The sequence below is a fragment of the Myotis lucifugus genome, unplaced genomic scaffold, assembly GCF_000147115.1.
Source record: "Myotis lucifugus unplaced genomic scaffold, Myoluc2.0 scaffold_6, whole genome shotgun sequence".
Taxonomy (NCBI): Eukaryota; Metazoa; Chordata; class Mammalia; order Chiroptera; family Vespertilionidae; genus Myotis; species Myotis lucifugus.
In genome coordinates, this window is record NW_005871054.1 from 18,383,872 (window position 1) to 18,404,881 (window position 21,010).

A 21,010-nucleotide genomic window follows, 5' to 3' on the forward strand; every position below is an offset into this window, starting at 1 on the left:
GCCTTGCAGATTTTTATTACTGAGGGGCTCTGTGCCTTAGAAACTCTGTATTAGAGGTTTTCGTTGTGACCAGGAGCAATGCTTTGTACCCACCACGGTGCACAGGGACATGATCTAACCTACATATAATGAATCCAAAGTACCAGGCAGCAATTTGTAACAAAACTTTTCATGTGTCTTCTCTCATTATCTGAGAGGAGCCTTCCCTGTGAGTACTCACGCTCTTCAGAGTCTGTGGCAGGGGCCAGAAAGAAATCAGGGAAGGACCTGCTCTCGGATATATCTTTTACTAGGTTCCAGAGACTCATTCAGTGTCTTCCCAGCCCAAGTTCTTTATTTCTTTGCCTGGCACATGATTATTGCTGGGGGACTTTGTGGCTTTTGAGAGGAACAGAAATGGAAATGCAAATTGGTGTGATGTATCTATTTTGCTTTGCAAAATTCTCATCTGCAATCTAACCCAGTCAGGCAAAGCGGTCAGATCTAAACACTTTGGATTTAATACCTCAAAAGAAATACGTGGCAGGCAAGGGAAAATGTTAGTAAATATGAAACCCATATCTCCCTAGTCTTTGACTACATGTTATATTTCCTGTGTACTGATACCCATAAACATCAGAAGTCATATTCAACCCGTCAGTTGAAAAGATATCCAGGCTTCCATGTGCAATATTTATTGACATTCTACTAATGTAGAAAGACTGCTGACCATTGCATAATCTGCATCCTCAATGAGCTTTACATTGTGGCTGGAGCAGCAGGCAGACAACCAAGAAAGAATGAAGTAAGGGGACATAGAGAGGGAAAAGGTGTGGGGATTTCAGTAGGCAAAACTGTTGCTTTCTCAGTCTTCCTGGTTAATAGATAATGGCTGTCAAAGGGATATTCCGTCCCCCCATCCCAGACCGATAGCACATCAGTGGACCATGTGTTAAGCACCAATTATACGTACACATGAATTACACTCTAATTCAATCATTACATCGATTCCATCCAGTAGGTTCTATTGTTAACTTCATTCTACAGATGATGAAACAAACTCAGAAAAATGAGCTTGCCCAGGATCACCCTGCTAGTAGGAGCAGAAGTGAGAGTTACAACCAGGTCCAAGACCACGTTCTGAGCACTTGGTGACCTAACTCTCCATTGCTGCCAACACGGTCACAGTGAGGAGCCTTGGAGAACTGTAGCTCAAGCAGCTGATGAATGGCTCGTGTTGGTCCCTGGAACTGCCTAGAATGGGTGCCCCAAGCCAGGGGTGAAGACCTGAGGACTGGAACCAACTGTAACGGAAGGGAGTGAAAGTGTCCATTTATCACTCTCGCTCTGAATGTAATGACTCTTTAGATAAACTCTGATGTTTGCCCCAACCTTTCTGTGCTCCATGAGGGAATGCCAAGGTGAGCTGTTTTGCAATAATCCATCCAAGTCCTCAGACTCTGGCATCACCAGAAAAATATTAAGAAGCAGAGGCCACACCTTCCCCACACTGAGCTCAGTGGAAGATGAACTCAGCCGCCTGCGTCATTCTCTTAAAGGCACAGCTGCAACCCTCCAAAGTGGGCCAAGTCCCTCAGGTGGTTTTCGCCCAGCTGTTATTCTGAACCCCTTGTCCAGGGAGAGGGCAAGTCTGAAGGCTGCAGTTGTAGGCTTTGGACAGATGAACAAACAAGAGGGCGGCACTGCCAACTACAGGTGGAATGCCTGGGGGGACTTGGCCTTCACATCTCCTGGTCCCTGCTCTTGTACACCTTCCCTCCCAGGCTCAAGGGTGTGTCTTGTGCTAGGAAGAAATTACAACAGAATTTGACTTAGTTGTCACGGGGGCAGCGCCTATAAGACTAACTGCAGTGAAGGCGGGACGTAAGGCCTAGAAGAATCTGATGATGTAAACGCTTGAGAGCTTCCAGCTGAACCTGTCTCACAGAGCCAATGTCTCACAGAGCCAACGTCCCACGTTACGGTCAGTCCTCCACTCTCAGAGGAGAAAAAGAAACTTCTGGTTTGCTATCTCCAGTCTGTAGTCTTACTCTTTTTGTATTCCAGGCGTCTAGCAAAGTGCCTGGCACATGATGGCTGTTTGGCTAATATTTGCCAAACCCATCTGGAGAGAGACACTTAGGGGGAAGCTTCAAGGCCACCCGGAAAATGGCTTTTCTGTTGGATGGGCCATGCCCTAGAAAAGGCAGGAAGTGCTGGATGAGACCTTGGATCCACCCAGAACCCTACCCTGGGACCAGTCAGAATGTTCTGGGGCTGGAGGCTGGTCAGGGAATTCTACAGTTAGGTACAGAGGGATGAACCTCCTTCTAAAATCAGAGCCAAGGAGTAAAATTCACTGAAAATTTAAATGGACTGCATTGAGAACCTGATCCAGTAATGCTGGAGGTCAGACTCAAGGTCTAAAAGAAGCTGGCCTTAAAGCATGGCATCAGACTGGGCTGCAGGAGGACACATTCTGCCGGCTTCCAAGCATCATTATCCTGGAGAGAGCACTTCCCCTGGGCAACGGGTTCCTACACAGACACGGGGGATGCAGAGGTTGTATTCTTCATTTTGATGATCTTCTTTTTAACTGGCCCTTAGAACGCTTTCCCAGTACCCTTTATTTGCGGCTGCTTTAAGGATATCAAGCTGGGCCTCCACCCTGCAGTTCTCTATTGACTTAAAGCTGAGTCTCCAGGAAGAGAGGCTTTCCTGTCTGGGACTTTCCAGACCCCGTTTCCCAGCAGAGCTGCCCTGAAATGGGCCCTCCAGTCTGGACTTGCCTGAGAGAGAAGAAGGGCTGGGCCACCCCTACCTGCCCTGCCCTGGCCCAACCTGTATATCTCCTCCTGCAGCCATTGCAATTCCTGGAGAACAGCCAGGAGCCTCCCGAAGAGGGAATCTCGCTGCTGGTTACACACCCTCAGGTTCCCAGGGAGGAATGCAACCTGCTTAGAAGGTGTTCATTCTCCCAGCATCAGCAGAGCACCTGGCAAATCTCCGGAGTCCATGTGTGTACAGGAGGGGCTTCCGTTCCCTTCTCTTTCCCATCATTCCCTCCACCGCTCCTCCGCACCTCAGCCCCAGTATAGGAGCCTGAACCTGAACATCACAGCTGCCACGGGGGAACAAAGTCTTCCTCTTAGTTTCAGCGGTGCTGCCCTCAGGCAGAGCTCTAACTGCTGTGCCTAGCAAAGTGCCTGGCACATGATGGCTGTGCTCCATGAGGGAATGCCAATTCAGGGCCGCTCCCTTCACTTGCCAGTTCACACTCAAGATCCTTGCCCAGATGTGTGGCTCACAGGCTGCTGGAATGATTCTCAAATTCACCTCCCTCATGGTAGGGAAGCCAGGGGACACTGCTGAGGCCAAATATTTTTCCTTTCAAGTTGCTATAGCACCTGAAATCCCCATAAATCTTACAGCACTTTCAAAAGATAACTCTGTGGGAGGATTAGGATAGCAACCCCTGGGTGCATACCTGAAGTACTTCAATTAATTAGAAGTTTCTTCAAAACACCCAACTAAGGTTCAACGTTCCTGGAGGAGGAGGTGCCTCTGGAAGATGCTAGTTACCTGAGGGAGACAGGAGAGGGCCTAGCACTATCCAGATGACAAGGATAAGCCTCACTTTTGGGGGGCCATGGCTAAAGGGTCCTCTGAGAGAACGCCCTGGAAGTAGTTCTCAAAGTTCAGTTCCCAGCCATGTGGTGGCCTTAGAAAGCCTTCCCAGTGGTCTGCAGACTGGTCCACATTACCTTGATGTCCTCAGGATAATACTTTACCTTTGGGCTCCACATGATCCTGGAGACTTAAATCTGAGGGGCCCTATTCTTGGGGAGCACCCTATAAGCACCATCAGCATCGTTATCACAGAGCATTTCCCTAGATTTCATTCAGCCTTCAACACTCATTCATTCAATACACTGTTATTAAATGTCTTTCTTCTGTGTACAGTGTTTGGATGGGAGATAGAATAAGAAGATAGTGTCTCTGTCTTTCAAAAGAGCTTGTTTACTCAGGGTCAGGGGGTGGAAAATGAATGGGGAAAGCAATACTTACTGACAACATGGAATAATTCTCTAAATACTGACAGAAGAATCCAAGACGCTATGGAAACACAACCTGTGTCTGCAGGTGCCAAGGGCATCTTCCCAGAACAGGTGACCTTCAGCAGAGTGCTGAAGGCATAGTATTTACCTCGCAGCCGAGGGAGACTCTTGGGAGGCAAGATGCAATGAGAGCATGGAACATGGATTTGCTGAACTTTATGTTGATTTGAGACCTAAGGAGATAGCCTATTTGGACATTTGGAGATGAGAGAGGGATAGACCCTAGGCTGAGGGACAGCAGAGTCCAAGGAAGTGGGGAGTGAGTCATTCAGTTCAGAGTATATGAAGGGGAAGAGGGAAGGTGAGGTTGAAATCAGACCTTCTCAGACCATGTCATCCTATCAATTCCACCTTTGAAACGCAATGGCTCAGGGGCAGAATTCAGAGTTCAGGTCTTATCTGTCTCTGTCCCTGGTTGCCACTGCCTAGTTCATTCAGGCCCTCATCATCTCTTTGTCTCCCCTCTCAACTGGTCCCAGCCTCAGGCTCCTTCTCCTTGCAACTCATTACCCACATCCCCATTAGGGCTATTTTCCAAAATGCAAGTTTGTCATTTTTCTGCACGACATATCCCAGTGGATTTTCCAAGGATAATCCCCAGCCCTTGGAATGGCTTATATTATAAGGCCTTTGGGATCCAGTCCCTTCCAGCCTCCTAGCTCTGCATCCACTGATCCCACCTTGCACCCTGCTTTATACACCCAACTACAATGAAGCAGTATTGCTTCATGCCTTCAGGCCAGGGATCCTCAAACTTTTTAAACAGGGGGCCAGTTCATTGTCCCTCAGACCGTTGGAGTGCCGGACTATAGTTTAAAAAAAAACTATGGACAAATTCCTATGCACACTGCACATATCTTATTTTGAAGTAAAAAAACAAAACGGGAACAAATACAATATTTGTATTTGCATGTGGCCTGCGGGCCGTAGTTTGAGGACCCCTGCTTCAGGCCTTTGCATATGCTGTTCTCTCTGCCAGAAAAACCCTTCTGCATCTTATCCTCTAGGCAAACCCATATTCATCCTTTAAGCATGGACTCAAATACCATCTCCCTCAACCTTCCACACTAAGTTAATCACCGCTGTTACTTCTTTATATTTATACTAGAGGCCTGGTGCATGAAATTGGTGCATGGGAAGGGTTCCTAGGCCTGGCCAAGGATCAGGGCTAATCTGTGGGGTGACTGGCGGGGCAATGGGGGCAGGTGACCTGCTGGCACCCACCTTGGCTGGCCTGGTGCTGCCTGCTCGATGGCCCTGCCCTCCACCACTGCCACCGGTTGGGGCCTGCGGGCTGGGGGCAGCTCCTGCATTGAGCGTCTGCCCCCTGATGGTCAGTGTGTGTCATAGTGACCTGTTGTTCTGCTGTTCAGTCAACTTGCATATTAGGCTTTTATTATATAGGATGGTCACTTGGGACTCTCATGCCTGGCTGTACATGACCATTATTGGGAGGTGGGGGTGGGGCTATAACAATACCATATCCAAGCCCCACTCCAGGTCAGTTAAACCAAGATCTCCAGGATTGGGGCTGGGCAGGGTTTTAAAAAGCTCCCTGGGTGATTCTAATGGGAAGTCCAAGTGGAGGAATCTGAGAATCAGGAGACCTGAATCCTCAACTCTGTCACGAGTCACTCCTCTGGGCAGATCAGTCATTCCGCTGGCCTCATTTTTTCATCTGTAAGTGGCAGCTCTGAACCAGAAGGTTTCTAAGGCCGTTCCACATCTCGGACCCGTCTGGACCTGTCATTAAGCATTCCGCAGGTCAGAGCGGGTGCCTGGCTATGGGGCTCAGTTCTGCTCTTTGCCTGACAGGGGTGGGAAATGAGCTGCTGGGGCTCTGCCTTCCCTGCTCCCCGCTCTGCTCCTTTTCCTTCTGCGCCGTCCCCCCTGCCCCCCTTTGCCACTGGCCTGGGACTTTCCGTGAGGAGCCGGGAGCAGTCCTGGCTGCCTGCAGGCTCCCTGCTGCTGTCACACCGCTGAGCTAAGAGAGGTCCTGGAGAGCCTGACTGGGCTGCTTTCACATCACGAAGAGATGGTTTCTTTCAGGAATGAATGGGCCGCACCTCCTGCATTTTCTTTTCAAAATGTCATGCTGCACCTTGAGAGCACATGCGGGAGTATGTCATTAAAGCGTTAACGGTAAAGAGTAAATGGAAGTGGTGTTCCCTTGTACTTTGCTGCCTGATCTGGAGCTGCGGAACTCTGGGTGGGATCCCTCACGGCTGTGAATTCGGGCGGTTGAGCAGATGGAGGTTCCCCAGCATTTAGTCACAGAACAAGTGGCCCCTTGCAGCCCCTGCAGCGTCTGTCACCAGCAACCCAGTGTGTCCTGATCGAAGATGAGACTGTCTCATGGAAATGAACAAAGATAGAGCCCGTGATGCCTCCATTTTCACTAGAAATAAATCATGTCAGCCTGGCCCGGCAGTCAGTAGGAGTCTGATGTCTTGCAAATAAAAGCAGCTCTAACTTGAGCAGACACAACCCATTATCCTGCCATCTGTTCTGTCCCGGTTTCCATATAGGGATAACAGAAAGATGGGGTTTTCTTGAAAGCTTGGCACTGTGGGTGCAGAGGAAAACACCCTGCTTTTAAAAGATAATAAACTGGCTCTTGGATTAAATACCATGAAATCAGCCTTGGGTGCATATAATCCCCAAATTGCTGAGTTTTCCCATTTCTTTTTCAAATTATCAGAGAAAGTTTAGTTAGAAAGTTACTGCGGTAGTAGAAGTGAGCCAGCGGGACTACCCATAGGCTCAGGAAACAAGTTACAGAGGCAAAAGAAGGGCCCTCGGAGCTTAGGAGAGAGAAGGGCAAAGGTAACGTGCCTGGGGGGAGGAGAGGGAAGGGAAAGGCTCGGAGCTCCGAGAGGGAGAGCGCTGGGGGTGTGTTATTTCAAAGGTGTGCTCATGTAGATGCACAAAAACACTGCACAGGGCTTGCTTAAGGCAAAGATAAATCTTTAACTAAAAAAGTTACATGCCTCAGCCACGACTACCCACCATGATCTAAACCATTAGGAATGTATGATCAGATCACCCTGCAAGGTTACTTTCCATAGAAACCCTTATTCATCCACAGCTCCCACTCTGAATTACAGCTTTGTCTGTATTAGATTGGAGGTGGCTACGTCCTCCTCCTCCTCCTCCCTGCAGCACCACATGGGTTGCCTCTCCACATGAAGAATGATTGCTATCGACAGGGTGGCTTCAGGATTTCAACACAGGAGAGCTTAGGGGTACATGGAAGGGTGAGCAGTCTGGGGGCTTTATCTGAGGCTAATATTCTATTTCTTAGATTGTATTCTTTAGATAAGTAGAAAAAATTATTTTTTATAGATGTCTAGTCACATTTTACATAAGACTGTGAAAGTATCAGTTGTCTCCATTAAAGTCTTTCCCTATTATTATGATTTGGAGGCCTGGAGAGAACTAAAACATTGTGTCAGTCAGGGTCCAACCAGGTCATCAGAAATCACCCAGAGTATTTAGATAGAGGGGAGTGATGGAGGGGAATTAATTACACAGGTGATGGATAAACAGAGAAACCAACCAGGGGACAGGGAGACAACTGGAAGATTAGCAATTGTTGGATGTCACTGTCATCTTTAGTTTGGAGGGACAATGGAAAGAGGAGGTGGGTTCCCAGAGCCCAGAGCAGGGGTCATCTCAAATACAAAGACACAAAAGAGGGTGAGAAATACATCAGCATTTCCAATCTTCTGCCAGTGTCTCCCATTGGCCAAACCCAGCTGTCAGTCAGTGACACAGACTTCCTGCCCCATAGTATAGGACAGGGGAAGTGGGAAGAACGTAGCTGAGGTCATTCAGGCCAGGACTGTGTTATATAAATGAGCCAAAGATAATTTCTGTGTATTGGCCTCAACATGGTTTGTTTCTTTACTGCAGGCTGGACCCATTAGTTCAAAAGCCAACCGTCACCAAACTGAAGTTTTTACATACTCAATTATTTCAAAAATAGTTCAACCAAGCAGATTTTTAAGCCATTTAGAGTCTTCCTGCTTTGCACATCCAATGAAACCTCACACAGCATCTGCTGGCCATTGATAAGATAGAGCCATGTGGTTATATGGTCCTAGTGTGTTACGGCCCTTTGGACTTTTTTAATCCAGAGACTCCCCATCCTGTTGCTGAGCAACATCACCTAGACATGTAAGCCTCCTTTCAGATCTACCCTTCCCCTCTCCTCCTCCCCTTCTGGATGGAAGCCCACTCACCATAAGCCTCTGGACAGTCTTCCTGTCATGCAACTCATCCAAATGCTACTCAATAAAGCTGGTAACTTAGTGCCTTTAGTGATCAAATCTTTTTCCTTGATCAGCCCCAAGTTCCTTGAACCCTCTACAGACTGGCATAGAGATCACAGAAGGGAGCTAAAGCTCCTCTGGTCACCCCTCGGAGTCCCCACTTGTTGTGAAGAATGAGTGACATACGACTACACTGGCAGAAGAGACTTAAATGATAAGGGCATAACTTTTATTGAGTGCGTCTAAATTAAGCCACATGTATTGCCAGTATTCATCCAGTTTTGACCCACAAAAATGGCAGTGCCATATGGTTCTACCTTAGACTTTGGAGTTGACCTCTCTCCATTCTATCATTCTCTAAAACCTGTTTATATTTCATCCATGCATTTATACTTACTGTGCACCTACTTTGTGTGACAGAGTCTTTGCTTACATGTTTATTATTATTATTATTGATTTGAGAGAGAGAGAGAGGAAGTGTGGGGGGAGAAACATCAACTTGTTGGTCCACTTATTTATGCATTCATTGGTTGATTCTTGGATTTTCTCTGATCAAGGATTGAACCCACAACCTTGGCATATCGGGTGACGCTCTAACCCACTGAGCTTTCCGGCCAGAGCTGTTTACATGTTTCTTCACTAGTCACTTCAGTACAGACCCTGTCTTCTCTTGCCCAGGTTACTACTTGCAGACTCTAAAGTGCCCCCAAATTACCATGAGAGATAAATAAAAGTCAGGTTCCTAGGTCTCCCCATGGAATATAAATTCAGTAGGTCCAGGGCACAGCTAAAATGATGCTTATTTATTGTAAATAAGCATCCAGGTGTCTGAGGGGTGGGGGTGGGGGTGTTTACTGCCCTTTAAGGAAGGCTGCTCTGGTTTGCCTTGCATAGTGTTGCCAGAATATCCTTCCAAAATGTACTTCTGTGTCACTCCCCAGCTCAAAATACCATAATGTTTTCCCATTGACTACACGGTGAAGCCCAAATTCCTCAGCTAACAGGAAAGACCTGCCTCCATCGGGTCCTGGTCCACTTTTTGGGTGGTCTTCCTGCCTCTTTACTTCCCCAAGAACACGAGTTCCTGTTCTGTTAAATACTCACTGTTCCCCCCACACCCACCTCTGTGCCTGGAAACTGGTCTGTTCTGGTCCCTCACTTTTATTTTTTAAAATCTTTATTGTTGAAAGTATGACATATGTCCCCTTCCCCCCAGCCCTCCACCCCTTCTAGCCGGTCCCTGACCCCCCACCCCAGGCCTTCACCACACTATTGTCTGTGTCCATGGGTTATGCATATATGCATACAAGTTCTTGGGTTGATCACTTCTTCCCCCGCCCCCCCCTCGGCTTCCCTCTGAGATTTGACAGTCTGTTGGTCCCTCACTTTTAAACCAGACCAGTCCACCAAGTGTTGGCCACCAATAAACAGGAGCCTCTGTCTCTTCTAGGTTCTCCTCTCTCTTCCTGTTCTGCCACTTTCTGACCCTTTGATGCTGTTGTCAACCGACCTGAACTTTGTCGGCGCTGACCTCCTGGCTCTCTAAAGGGCTTGGCTGGCACTCCTCTCTGGCTCTTCCCACCCCTGGCCACCCCCTAAGGGGCCCCCTTGGGCTCCTGGTGAGCAGGGATTCTACAGCGCTTGCTTTTCTCTTTCACCTGGAATGACCTCTCTTCACTTCTCAGCCAGAGGAGCTTCTCAAGACTTAGCTTAGAAGCCAAGTCCTTAAAGATACCCTTTGCAATGTTCCCAGGAAGAATTAGCCACTCCTTTCCCTGGGCCCTCAGGGGCCCCTGTGCACACTGGGAACTGCCCTTATCATATTGGTTGCCACATCTATCTCCCCCTGGGGCCAGGAACTTACCTTAATGGACGTGCTGCAATGCCAGGTATTCAGTCAGTGCTTCCTAAGTGTTAGTGCAATGAATAAAGGCTTTCTGACTTCCACTCTGCCTCAGGTTTACATGCTGAGTCCCATATACTGGTTACCTAGGGGATGCTAACCACAAATTGCACAGTACTTAGTAATAGGACAACATTTAGAAATGTGCAAATCCTAATGAGGCTGTGGTGTCTCCTTCCTGGGCTGGGCCACTCCCATGAGTTTATGGTCTTGTTGCTCGTGGTTACCTTACTAATTATTTTATATACTGTACACTTTGGCATTTCTGCTCAACACCACCTGACCTTAGGAATTAATTTACCTTCCTAGAGCTGTGCATTATCTAAGTGGTATTCCCAGATGATAATTACCATGACTTGCTCTGCCACTCGTTAATAATTATAAGCAAGAAGAAGCTTAGCAATGTTTAACATATATTGTTAAAACCCAATACACGATCCTTACAGATAAATAATGCAACTCTTATTTTCACAATTAGTTTCAGCTTTTCCTTTTTCTTATTCATCTCCGTAGAGGCTAGCCTGTGAAAGCATAGAAACCTATGTAACAAGGACAAGTGAGATATTATCTGAGGGTTGTTTTTTTTTTACTGGCTGTGCTGGGAAGAGCTCATGACAGGAGTTTTGCTTTGCGACCTGTTCCCATGTCAGCCTCCAGTGAATTCTGTAAAGTCTAAAAGTCAGGAGGGGTGTAAACTGTATACTCAGGTCTCCACGTGAGATGCAATACCCAAATGATCACCAGCATTATCTTGAAACGGACAATGATTTTATGTTTAGGAACAAAGACTAACTTTGGCTTAGAGATTGGGCTATTCGCCATCTTCTAACAGTAACCATGACAATTCCACACAGAAAAAATTTCAATGATACTTCTAAATTTTATAGGCATTGTCTCACTTACTTTCTATAGCCAAGCATTACAAACCCTTTGTATAAGCCAGGAAAACAAAAGTTAAGCCTTTTGACCAATATCACAAGAAGTTCAAATCCAATATTTTATACACAATGCTGGATGCAGTTTCCTGTGAAACAACTAGCAGTGCCAATTGGATGGTTGTGGCCAAGGTCATGGGTTGTGTGCCCAGCTGGCTCACTTAGCCACATGGAGAAAAGGACTGCATGTTTCACCTTCATCCTTTCCAGTGCACTTGGTTTCACAATTATGTCATTGGGGTTTCAGGCATCAAGCTTTATTGAACATCTCTTTTATGCCAGGCTCTGTACTTGGTGTTGGAAATGCAATCTTGCTTTCAAGAAGCAGAGTTTAACAGCAAAGACAAGGAAATACAGTGATAGAGGCACACAAGGGCATAGATGGAGTCAGGTGAGACATACCTAATTCATAATAGGGCTGGGGTCAGCAAAAGTTTCCAGACCACACAAACCTTGAAAACTAGTCAGCTAGGGTAGTTGGAGGCAGCTGGGGAAAGGCTTTGCAGGAAGAGGGGAAAGCTTGTGCAGACATGTGTGATAGTATAAGAACATGGCATAGCTGGGCAATAGCAAGTGACCTGGCATGGTGAGAGCTCAGAGTAGACAAGGGGAGGTGGGAGAGGTAGGCAGGGTCCAACTGAGAGTGGCCTTGGGGCCCATGATAATGAGGTCAACGTTATCTTGATTGTTTTAGTGAGCTGGGGAAGATTTTCAATTGGGGTAGGGGGTGTATATTTCATAAAGATTCCTTGAGGAAAGCATATGGAGGAGGAACAGTTAGGGACCAGGCTGGAGGCAGAGCCCTGGATGTCCCAGGGAGTGGCAGCAGGGGAAGAGGTCAGGAAGGGACATTACCGAAGGGCCAATCTATCCAGCGTCATGAAAAGCCCTCTGTGTGCCAGGCACCGTGCTAGGTGCTCTTCATGCATTAACTCAAATCTTTCTCACACCAACACCAGGAGGTGGGTATAGACTATTCTCATTTATAGATGGTAAAATGCAGGCTGTGCCACACAGCTATAAATATTGGAGCAGGCCTTTGAACTCAGACCTTAACTAACTCCAGAATCTCTGAGCTTAACTACTCCATCATATTGCGTTTTGTCAAGGATTGGCCTCATTCAGAATAGAGAACAAGGTCTTTGTCTAAGACACAAGGATTCTTCAGACTAAGTAGCACAATTTTTTCCCTCCATTAGATAGTGGTAAGAAAAGGGATCCTCTGTATTACAAGCCAATAATTAGTAAGGATTCCACAAGCGGCTTATCTAAAACAGACTGCAGGCTCTGTCTTTTGACATAGCTAGGATACAACAGGGAAATTCTTGTTTTGCCAGATGTGGCTGGGATTGGCAAGAGCTCAGGAACAAGATGAGGTGGTAACCTACGTTTATTCTGATCAATTGTGGAAATTCCCTTCGTGGGGGCTGTCACACTGTGCCCTGCCTAGCTGTGTCCCCACCCCCATCAAAGGGTTGCCGTGGAAGCAGCGACGTTACAAAGTGGACCAATGAGCTCCTTCTGAAGATTTAGGATGGCAGACTAGAAGAAAGAGGCGTGGAGGTCCTCTCTCCAGTGGATAAAGCTGTAAGATGAAAAATCAGGAGCTGTTGGTGTCAGGGTTTTCTACCAGGAGGAGAAACCTGGACTTCAGAGAGGAATAGGAACTTGATCTCCTGCAGGGAGAAGCAGAGACTGGCAGAGATGGGGCTCCTGGTTTCAGTTGTGTGTGAGGTCCAGCGCATCCTAGCCTTTCTGAACACTGGATTCTTTGATTTTTCCTCCAATCCCATAAATGCCCCTAGTATCCATCCAATGCAATATTTTCTTTACTTAAGCTAGTTTGAATTTGGTCCTAATTTATTAACTTCACCCCAAATCGTCTGAATAGTAATTAGTCCCTAGTTTCAAAAGGAGAATGATTTTGGGGGAGATAAAAGGGGACTACTGGGTGATAAGTCCACCTCAGTGTGGGCAACTATACAGAAAGCTCAAACAGGTGAATAGGGAATCTGTTCCACAGCAAGAGGAACTGTTTATACCACGTCTGTTTGCAGCTGCTTTTCAAAGAGTGGGTCATTAGCTTCTATAGCTTGACTGGTGAAATGGGTTTGCTACTTCTGATTCTGTGTTGTACAGTGGGGCCTTGACTTACGAGTTTAATTCGTTCCGTGACGGAGCTCGTAACTCAAATTACTCATATGTCAAATCAAAAAGTGAACGAGTGAGACACGTGATGCTGGGCTGATGTTGTGGCGTTCACTGTGACGTTCGCTGTGCCAACTAGCGGTGGGGTATCTGAAGCTGGCTCATAACTCGAATTTTAGCTCGCAACTCAAAGCAAAAAATCGGCCGAGAGACGGCTCGTATCTCGAAAAACTCGTTAGTCGGGACACTCGTAAGTCAAGGCCCCACTGTAGTTGGATATCTGGATGAGTGGGATTCTAGGGAGGGCCAAGTAACTGCCCTCTGGTTGTAACAACTGATTCATCTTATATTTTGTCCAACTTCCCATGTCAGAAACCAGAACTTGCCCAGTGGGGACGGCTCATTGGTGTGTGTATATGTGCTGGGGTGTAATCACAGGGGAGCTCCAGGGTTACTACAAGCCCAGTGCAGATAGTCAAAAGCAAGAAAACAAAATTAAATCATATTCTCCAGGGACCCAGGAACAAGACACAAAGCCTAAAGGGTCTCAAACAGGACACAAAAATGGAACAAGGGGAACAAGAGGTAAGAACAGGCAGAAAACAAAAGTAGACCATCTAAGAAAGTGGCCGCCAATGGGACTGGCACGTCCAAGATTCCCTTTTTATTAAAAGACTCACTTTGTCCAGCCGGTGTGGCTCAGTGGTTGAGTGTCAACCTATGAACCAGGAGGTCATGGTTCGATTCCCAGTCAGGGCATATGTGTGGGTTGCGGGCTTGATCCTCAGTATGGGGCATGCAGGAGGCAGCTGATCAATGATTCTCTCTCATCATTGATGTTTCTATCTCTCTCCTCTCCTTTCATCTCTCTGAAATCAATAAAAATATATTTAAAAAATAGAAGACTCACTTTCATTGATATATACTCACTTGTGTATATAGGCCTATTTAGATTAAAACACTGGTTACAGGTGGACAATTCTAGCAACCATCCAAGGATTTGGTTACCTAATGTACAATGAACCGTGTTTTTGGGGAGGACCTGGTGTGTGCACTCAGAGGGGGCAATGCAGAGGGCAGCACGTTAAGCAAACATTCTTATGTGGCTCCTTTGTCCTGGGAAGCCCTCTCCTTACCCTTTCTTTGGCCATAGAACCCACACAGCCATGAAATGGAACACAATCAAATAGTGTTCCATGCTCTGTCAATTAGTGTTAAAGTGACAGATAGGGAATTTCATAAAACATCTTTATTTATCCAAACATTTGGCTAGTGTTGGTGAAGATAACAAACATTATCTGGGCTCTTATGGAGGCTCATCATGACATAAATAGACACAGTTGCCCCAAAACATGGTTTTTGTTCTAATAGCTGTCTGGCACTCACTAACCAAGCCAGTTGAATAAATAATGCTTCTTTCTGACATTGGCTTTATCAGGGCTGGTGTCTGCATATCTTCGTCTTCTCATAATCAAAGAGTTTTGTTCGGTTGGGATTTTAATCCCCCTGATCTGAGCAAATTAAGTATGAAAATGACTGTTGACTCAACAAGCTCATGGGCTCTGTGCTGCTTTCTTGTGGGAAGAGGGCCAGTATGTTGACCTGAACAGTGATGGGAATCACTCTGGGGGTCCAGAGAAATGGGTTTGATCATCAAAGGAAAGTCAAAGTGAGCTAGTGGGAGGTGGGTGAGGAACTCACTCAGTGTGCCCTCACTTCCCCTGTGGGAAGCAGACCCCTGAAGTTCAAAGCTTAGCTTCTTTTGTTCTACCCTTGACTGCAGAGACAGGTATTTTATAAGTTGAATCAGAGGGAAGGGAGGCAAGGTGTTTGCACTGCCTGGAAATCAAAAGATATCCTTTGTTTTATGGGAGTAAGCAATGGAGAAGGCAATAGAGACCGTGGGCAACTCCTCTGTCAACTATGGAGCAACAGTGGGTGGTCAGAGGCCTCTTCAAAAGCATCAGTTGGTGCTCACTGCACTCAGCGTACACAGTCACGTGGGAAGTCCAGAGGAAAGGAATAAAAAAAATATGCTCTGGATAAGAGATTGCTATATTGGGACTATCTACTGTGAGGGACTAGACATATCTCTTTCCAGGGACTTTGGTCCTGAAACCAGTTGTTGCCCAATCTTCTGTGGACCTTTCTGTCATGTACCAGAGGGTAACCAGTTGATATGGCCCTAACAGCTACTGCACAGACTTCTCCTGCTCACTCAATGCTCCTTGCAGCCCAGGCTGGCCATCATCCTTGTCAGACCCAGGTGACCTCTAGTTTAATTGGCACTCATGTCCTCCCAGGAGGTCAAGCTGAGGCTGCTGGCTGATTACCCAAGGCCTTGCACAGCTTTGAGGGACAGCTGGGTAATTGCATAGCATAAGGGCAACATGGCTATGCCCTGGGGCTGGGCCCATTGGCTTTTGAGCCTGTGAAGCAACTTAATTTTGACTTTTCAGCTGCTACTGTGGCTGTGAGCCTCAAGCAATTTCTACTTGAAAATGTATGCGTTAACCCTGTCATCATGGCTGTCTTCTCCCCAGCTTCCTCTGCCAAGAGGCCAGAGACTTAATTGAAAACCCCTAGCCTTTAAAAAAATTTTTTTAATTGATTTCAGAGAAAGGGAGAGAGATAGAAACATCAATGATGAGAAATTCATCGATCAGCTGCCTCCTGCACACTCCCTACTGGGGATTGAGCCTGCAACCGGGCATGTGTCTTGACCAGGAATCAAACCTCCACCTGCTGGTTCATGGGTCGACATTCAACCACTGGGCCACACCAGCTCAGGAACTCTTAATCTTTTTTAAAAACTTGTGGTCATTTTAATGGGAGCGCTTGAATTGGGTTCTGTCCAGGGAAGCTAAGTCAAAAACCAGTTACCTATTATTTCTCAAGATTATGGAATGTCAGCTCTCACCTATCACAGAGGGTCATGAGTGTGGCAACAATTAGAATTGCCTGAGGAGTTTTATTTACCTACTTTTATTTAAAATTTTTTTATTTCACCTGAGGAGTTTTAAACAGTGCTGATGGCTGGGTCTCACTAATGAAATAGCACCTTCAAGGGGGGGCGGGGGGTAGTTCAGGCACTGGTGCTTTTAAAGCCCCCTCATGAGGCTCATGTGTCATCAGGGTTAAAAAACATTCAGGAATTCAAATTCCTTTATTTTTAATACTAGAGGCCCGATGCATGAAATTTATTCTGCTGGCAGCCCCGACTTCGTCCGGAAGGTCATCCAATCTAATTAGCATATTATGCTTTTATTATTATAGATTATTATAGATGAGAACTAGGACTGAGGTGTTTGGGAGCAGTTCTGAGCTGTTAGGTCTGCTTGGATGTCTTGCATGCCTGACAAGCCAGAGCAATAAATGGCGATCAGTCCAGGTCTGCTCCTTTCTGCCAGGTAGCTCTGCTGCACCACTTGCCTGCTCCCCCACTTCCTCCCCCTCTGCTTCCCATTTCTCAGTCAGAAACCTCTAAAGTCTCTACAGCCCCGCTCTCCTAACTTACAGATGTGGTGGATGAGCTGGGGCCGAAAGTGCCTTGCCCAGGACCACCCAGCAAGGGGCGGTGTCCCGCGTTCCATTTGCTGCCCCCACAGCAGCAATCCGCTGACCTTGAGCTCTCACCAGGGGGATGCCGGGAGGACTGTTCATATTTAGTCCTGCTTCAAAGTGAAAATTGGGACATTTAAAACAGGATTAGTTGCAACTCGGGCAAAGCTAGAAATTTGGGGATTTTGTTAATCCCTTTTTATTTTGTAAGCGAAATCGTTGTGATGATGGGTGGGGGGAGTGAAGGGGTGGATGGGGAGGAAGTAACTGGGCTGGGACCAGGATGAGGCCAGCCGGGGTCCCAGGGTGCAAAACTGAAGAAGGTGCTCATTCTCAAGGTCATGCACAGGCCTCCTTAAGTTTTGTGACCTTTGCCCCTCACTTGCATCACCCTAGACCTAGCTCAGAGGCAGGAAGAGGGAGGGGAGAGGAAGAGGAAAAATTCTATCCTAGCCAAAGAGCTCAACCTAGAATTCGTTCCAAGTTAAATAGAGTTGGAATGCGACTATGCCTGTCTTAGCCTGCCCGAGGCACCGAGTCCAGCTCAAAGACCAGTGATGTCCCAAGTGGAGAGGGCCAGAGCTGGGACACCCGAGGATGCAAGGCGGCTGAGGAGAGTTCACCTTGCTCAGTGCTTCCTCTGCTTCACCAGCCGGAGCCTCTGGGTGAGGGTGGCCCCTGGAGAAGCGAAGAATAGAGAATCCGGAGAAGCAGCAAGTCTAAATATTTAATTTGTTCTTTTTGTTCCTTTGACTTGAGAAGTAGCTTCAGAAACCAGCCTGGGTCCTGAGGCTTTGCCTCGTTCCCGGTGTGCAGGGCAAGGAGTACGATTTCGGGCCATGGGAACGCCTCTCCTCTCATGCACGGAAATGCTCACCCTTGAGGTCCTCTCTGGGCCCAGAGCCTGTAGTTAGAGCTTCGCAGCCTTTGTCCAGGGTGAACTACACATTTCTTGGGCAGTCAGCACACACGGAGCCATATCGGATTTTACTGAGACCTGGGATGTGTACCTAACTTCGTCTGCCATGAAATAATTATACATCCCTCCAGGCTCATGTAGAGGGTCTCACCTTTTCTGAGATGCATGTCTCGGCCTCCCTCACCAAGAAGGATGCTTGATAACTATCCTGTGACATTTCCTGTGTTGCTATATTAAATATATTGATAATGAATGAACAGACAAAGGATATTAGTGGAAAGACTGGTAAAATCCGAATAAAGTCTGTAGTTTAGTTAATAATAATGTACCAGTGTTGATGTCTTAGTTTTGATAAATGTACCATGGTTAAGTAAAATGTTAACATTAGGGACAACTGGGTGGAGGTTATATAGGAGCTCTTTGAACTATCTCTGCAAATTTTCTATAAATCTAAAATTATTCCAAAAATTAAAAAAATATTTTTAAAATGCATTAGCTGTTTTATCATGTAGTGAAATTTAAAGACTGAGGTGTTAGCATAAGGATCTCAACCCAACCACTTGTGAGTTCTTGAGCAAATAACTTGTGCCTGTTTGTTTGGCTATGGAAAGGAGATAATATCCAGGTGGTCAGGACTGATACTTGTCCACCAAAATCAGTCCTCCCACAGCAATGGAACATGGCTGCCCACCTTGCAATTACTTATGGTTCAGGTGACTTTTGCCAATGGCCAAATACCTGATCAGACTCTGGAAGCCAGTGCCGGAGTTGGCTAATGCTGGACACACTGCTCTAGACTGGAGGGTATGCACATCAGCGGGGTTGCGGTGGAGCTGGGATTAGAGGGATAGTGATTATGGTGCTCCATATTAAGTCACTGGGGAGCTTTACGAAAACCCAGGTGCCTAGGCCACACCCTGGGCCAATAAAAACAGAACCTCTGAGGGCAGGACTCTGGCATTACTATTTTTTTTCCAAGCTCTCCAGGTGTGACTGCAATGTGCACCAAGATAGAGAACTAGTGAACTAGATGGTCTTTAAATTTCTTTTCACTCTCAAGCTTCTGCATAGAGCAAAAGCCATGTTTTCGGACTTTAGAATGTGTATCCATATCAATCAATAATGGTGTTTGTGAATTCACTCTGAACAAAGTCTGCAAGTCTCACATTGTAGGGCTCATATAGGAGGATTTGGGAAGCGGTGATGTTTCCTCCTTCTGACCCCTTTCCAGTCCTGCCTTACCCCCTTCTCAGTGAGCAGAGCCAGCATGATTTTCCAAATGCAGAGATGCCCCATGCTTTTGAGCCCCCTTTCCGGACTGGGAGAAATAATTAGGTGGACTTCGGTAAGGCAATAGAGAGTGCGGCCAAGAAAGAACTTTAACCAAGACAAATATGACCATTTAGCAAAATACAAATGCTACTTGTATGTGTCCATAATAATTGGAAAAATATAGGAACGTACAGAGAATAAAATTTAAATCGCTTATTATAATATCAATTTCAGAAATACTGACTATTAACATTTTGGTCTATGAGTTTACTCTTTTATATTTATGAAAAGTGGGATGATGATGAATATAAAGTTTTTGATCCTGCTTTGCCATTTATTATTAATGTTTTGCACCAAATATTGTTGAAATCCTGATTTGAGTGGCTACAATAATAGTTTATCATATGGTTGTCCCATATTTTATTTAACTGTTTTTTTGTATCAATAAATATTTTTCCTTTTGAAATTTCCTTTTAGGACTCCTGCCATGAGTAGCATGCATAGAGCAGCTTGATTGCTCTATGTGGAATAGACATCAAGAGATTTTGGAAGCATAATTTTTTGGTATCTGGGCAGCTGGTGATTGTTGGTCCTGGTGCCCACCAGGAAAAAAAAGGAAATTTCCTTTTAGAAATGTACTTTTTGAATGAATATCTTTGATCAAAATGTCTTTAAATTCCCTTTGTGTGGAGTGTGTGTGTGTGTGTGTGTGTGTGTGTGTGTGAGTGATAACAGAGGGGTCATTTCCATGTACAGCAATAATCTGCTCATGCATATTGTTTGGGAAAGTCTTGCTTGTTTTCTTAAAGAGGTCTTGGGGCCTTAAATACCTATGTTTTCCTTCTATTCATTTCCTATATTTTGGTCCAAAGATTTCATAATTCCATTCCCACCCTGGCTATTTCCTAGGGCTGTGAGCAAAAAGAGAACAATATTTTGTAAAGGGCAGCGATTGTATTCTTTTCTTGGCCATGTTCCCCTACAAAGCACTACACTTAGGGCTTTGTATAAATAAATAATACAAATATAGATCTTGTGGGGTAGGGCTCTTGCCTGCTGATTTTCTGGAGCCAAAATATTGTTGACATATTTATAAGTTGAGGTGGTTTGAGCTTTGAATTAGGACCAAGTAGGGATGTTTGAGTATTTGAATGAGGACCAAGTAGATATAAGTAGATATTAATTTTCACACATGACATTTTTTTGAGCTTGAGGAAGAAGATGATGAAAAGTAAAGGGAAATGAGAATGAATAAAAGGAGAAGATGAGGTTGCAAGGGCTCTAAAAAACAGCAACAACTGGGGCTCAATGTATTATGCATCCAAGGCCCCAGGGATCCTGCTAAAATGAAGGTTCTGATTCAGTGGGTCCGGGGCAGGGCCCGGGGTTCTGGGCGTCTCTCAAGCTCCATGTGAGTCTGAGCCTGTAGCTGCAAGGACCTCCTCATTGAGAAGCACGGCCCTTGTTGGGTTAGAGCTGGTGCAGAGGCACTTTCACTGCTACTGTGCTTTTGTGCTGGGTCTTTCTCGTACCTGTTACCTTCTTGGTCACTGATGATGCTTTTTGTCTTCATGTCAAAAATGAGGAAGCTTTGCCCAGCCAGTGTGGCTCAGTGACTGAGTGTCAACCTTTGAGCCAGGAGGTCACAGTTTGATTCTCAGTCAGGATACATGCCCGGGTTGCAGGCTCAATCCCCTGTAGGGGGATTGCAGGAGGCAGCCGATCAATGATTCTCTCTCATCATTGATGCTTCTATTTCTCTCTCTCCCTCTCCCTTCCTCCCTGAAATCAATTTTATATATCTAAAATGAGGAAGTTTTTACAAAGTTTTCCCCAACATTGCATGGGAGTTAACTTTACTCCCAAAGTCCTTCCATTAGCTTCTCCTTCCCTTCCACCAT

The 21,010-nt window shown here is 46.0% G+C and overlaps 1 non-coding gene across 1 annotated transcript; it reads left to right on the forward strand.

The window, feature by feature from the left end:
* Positions 1 to 19,580: 19,580 nt before the first annotated feature.
* LOC111824239 lies at positions 19,581 to 19,712 on the forward strand. Its single transcript, XR_002827311.1, has one exon. It is a non-coding gene; the product is annotated as a U11 spliceosomal RNA (small nuclear RNA).
* Positions 19,713 to 21,010: the final 1,298 nt, after the last annotated feature.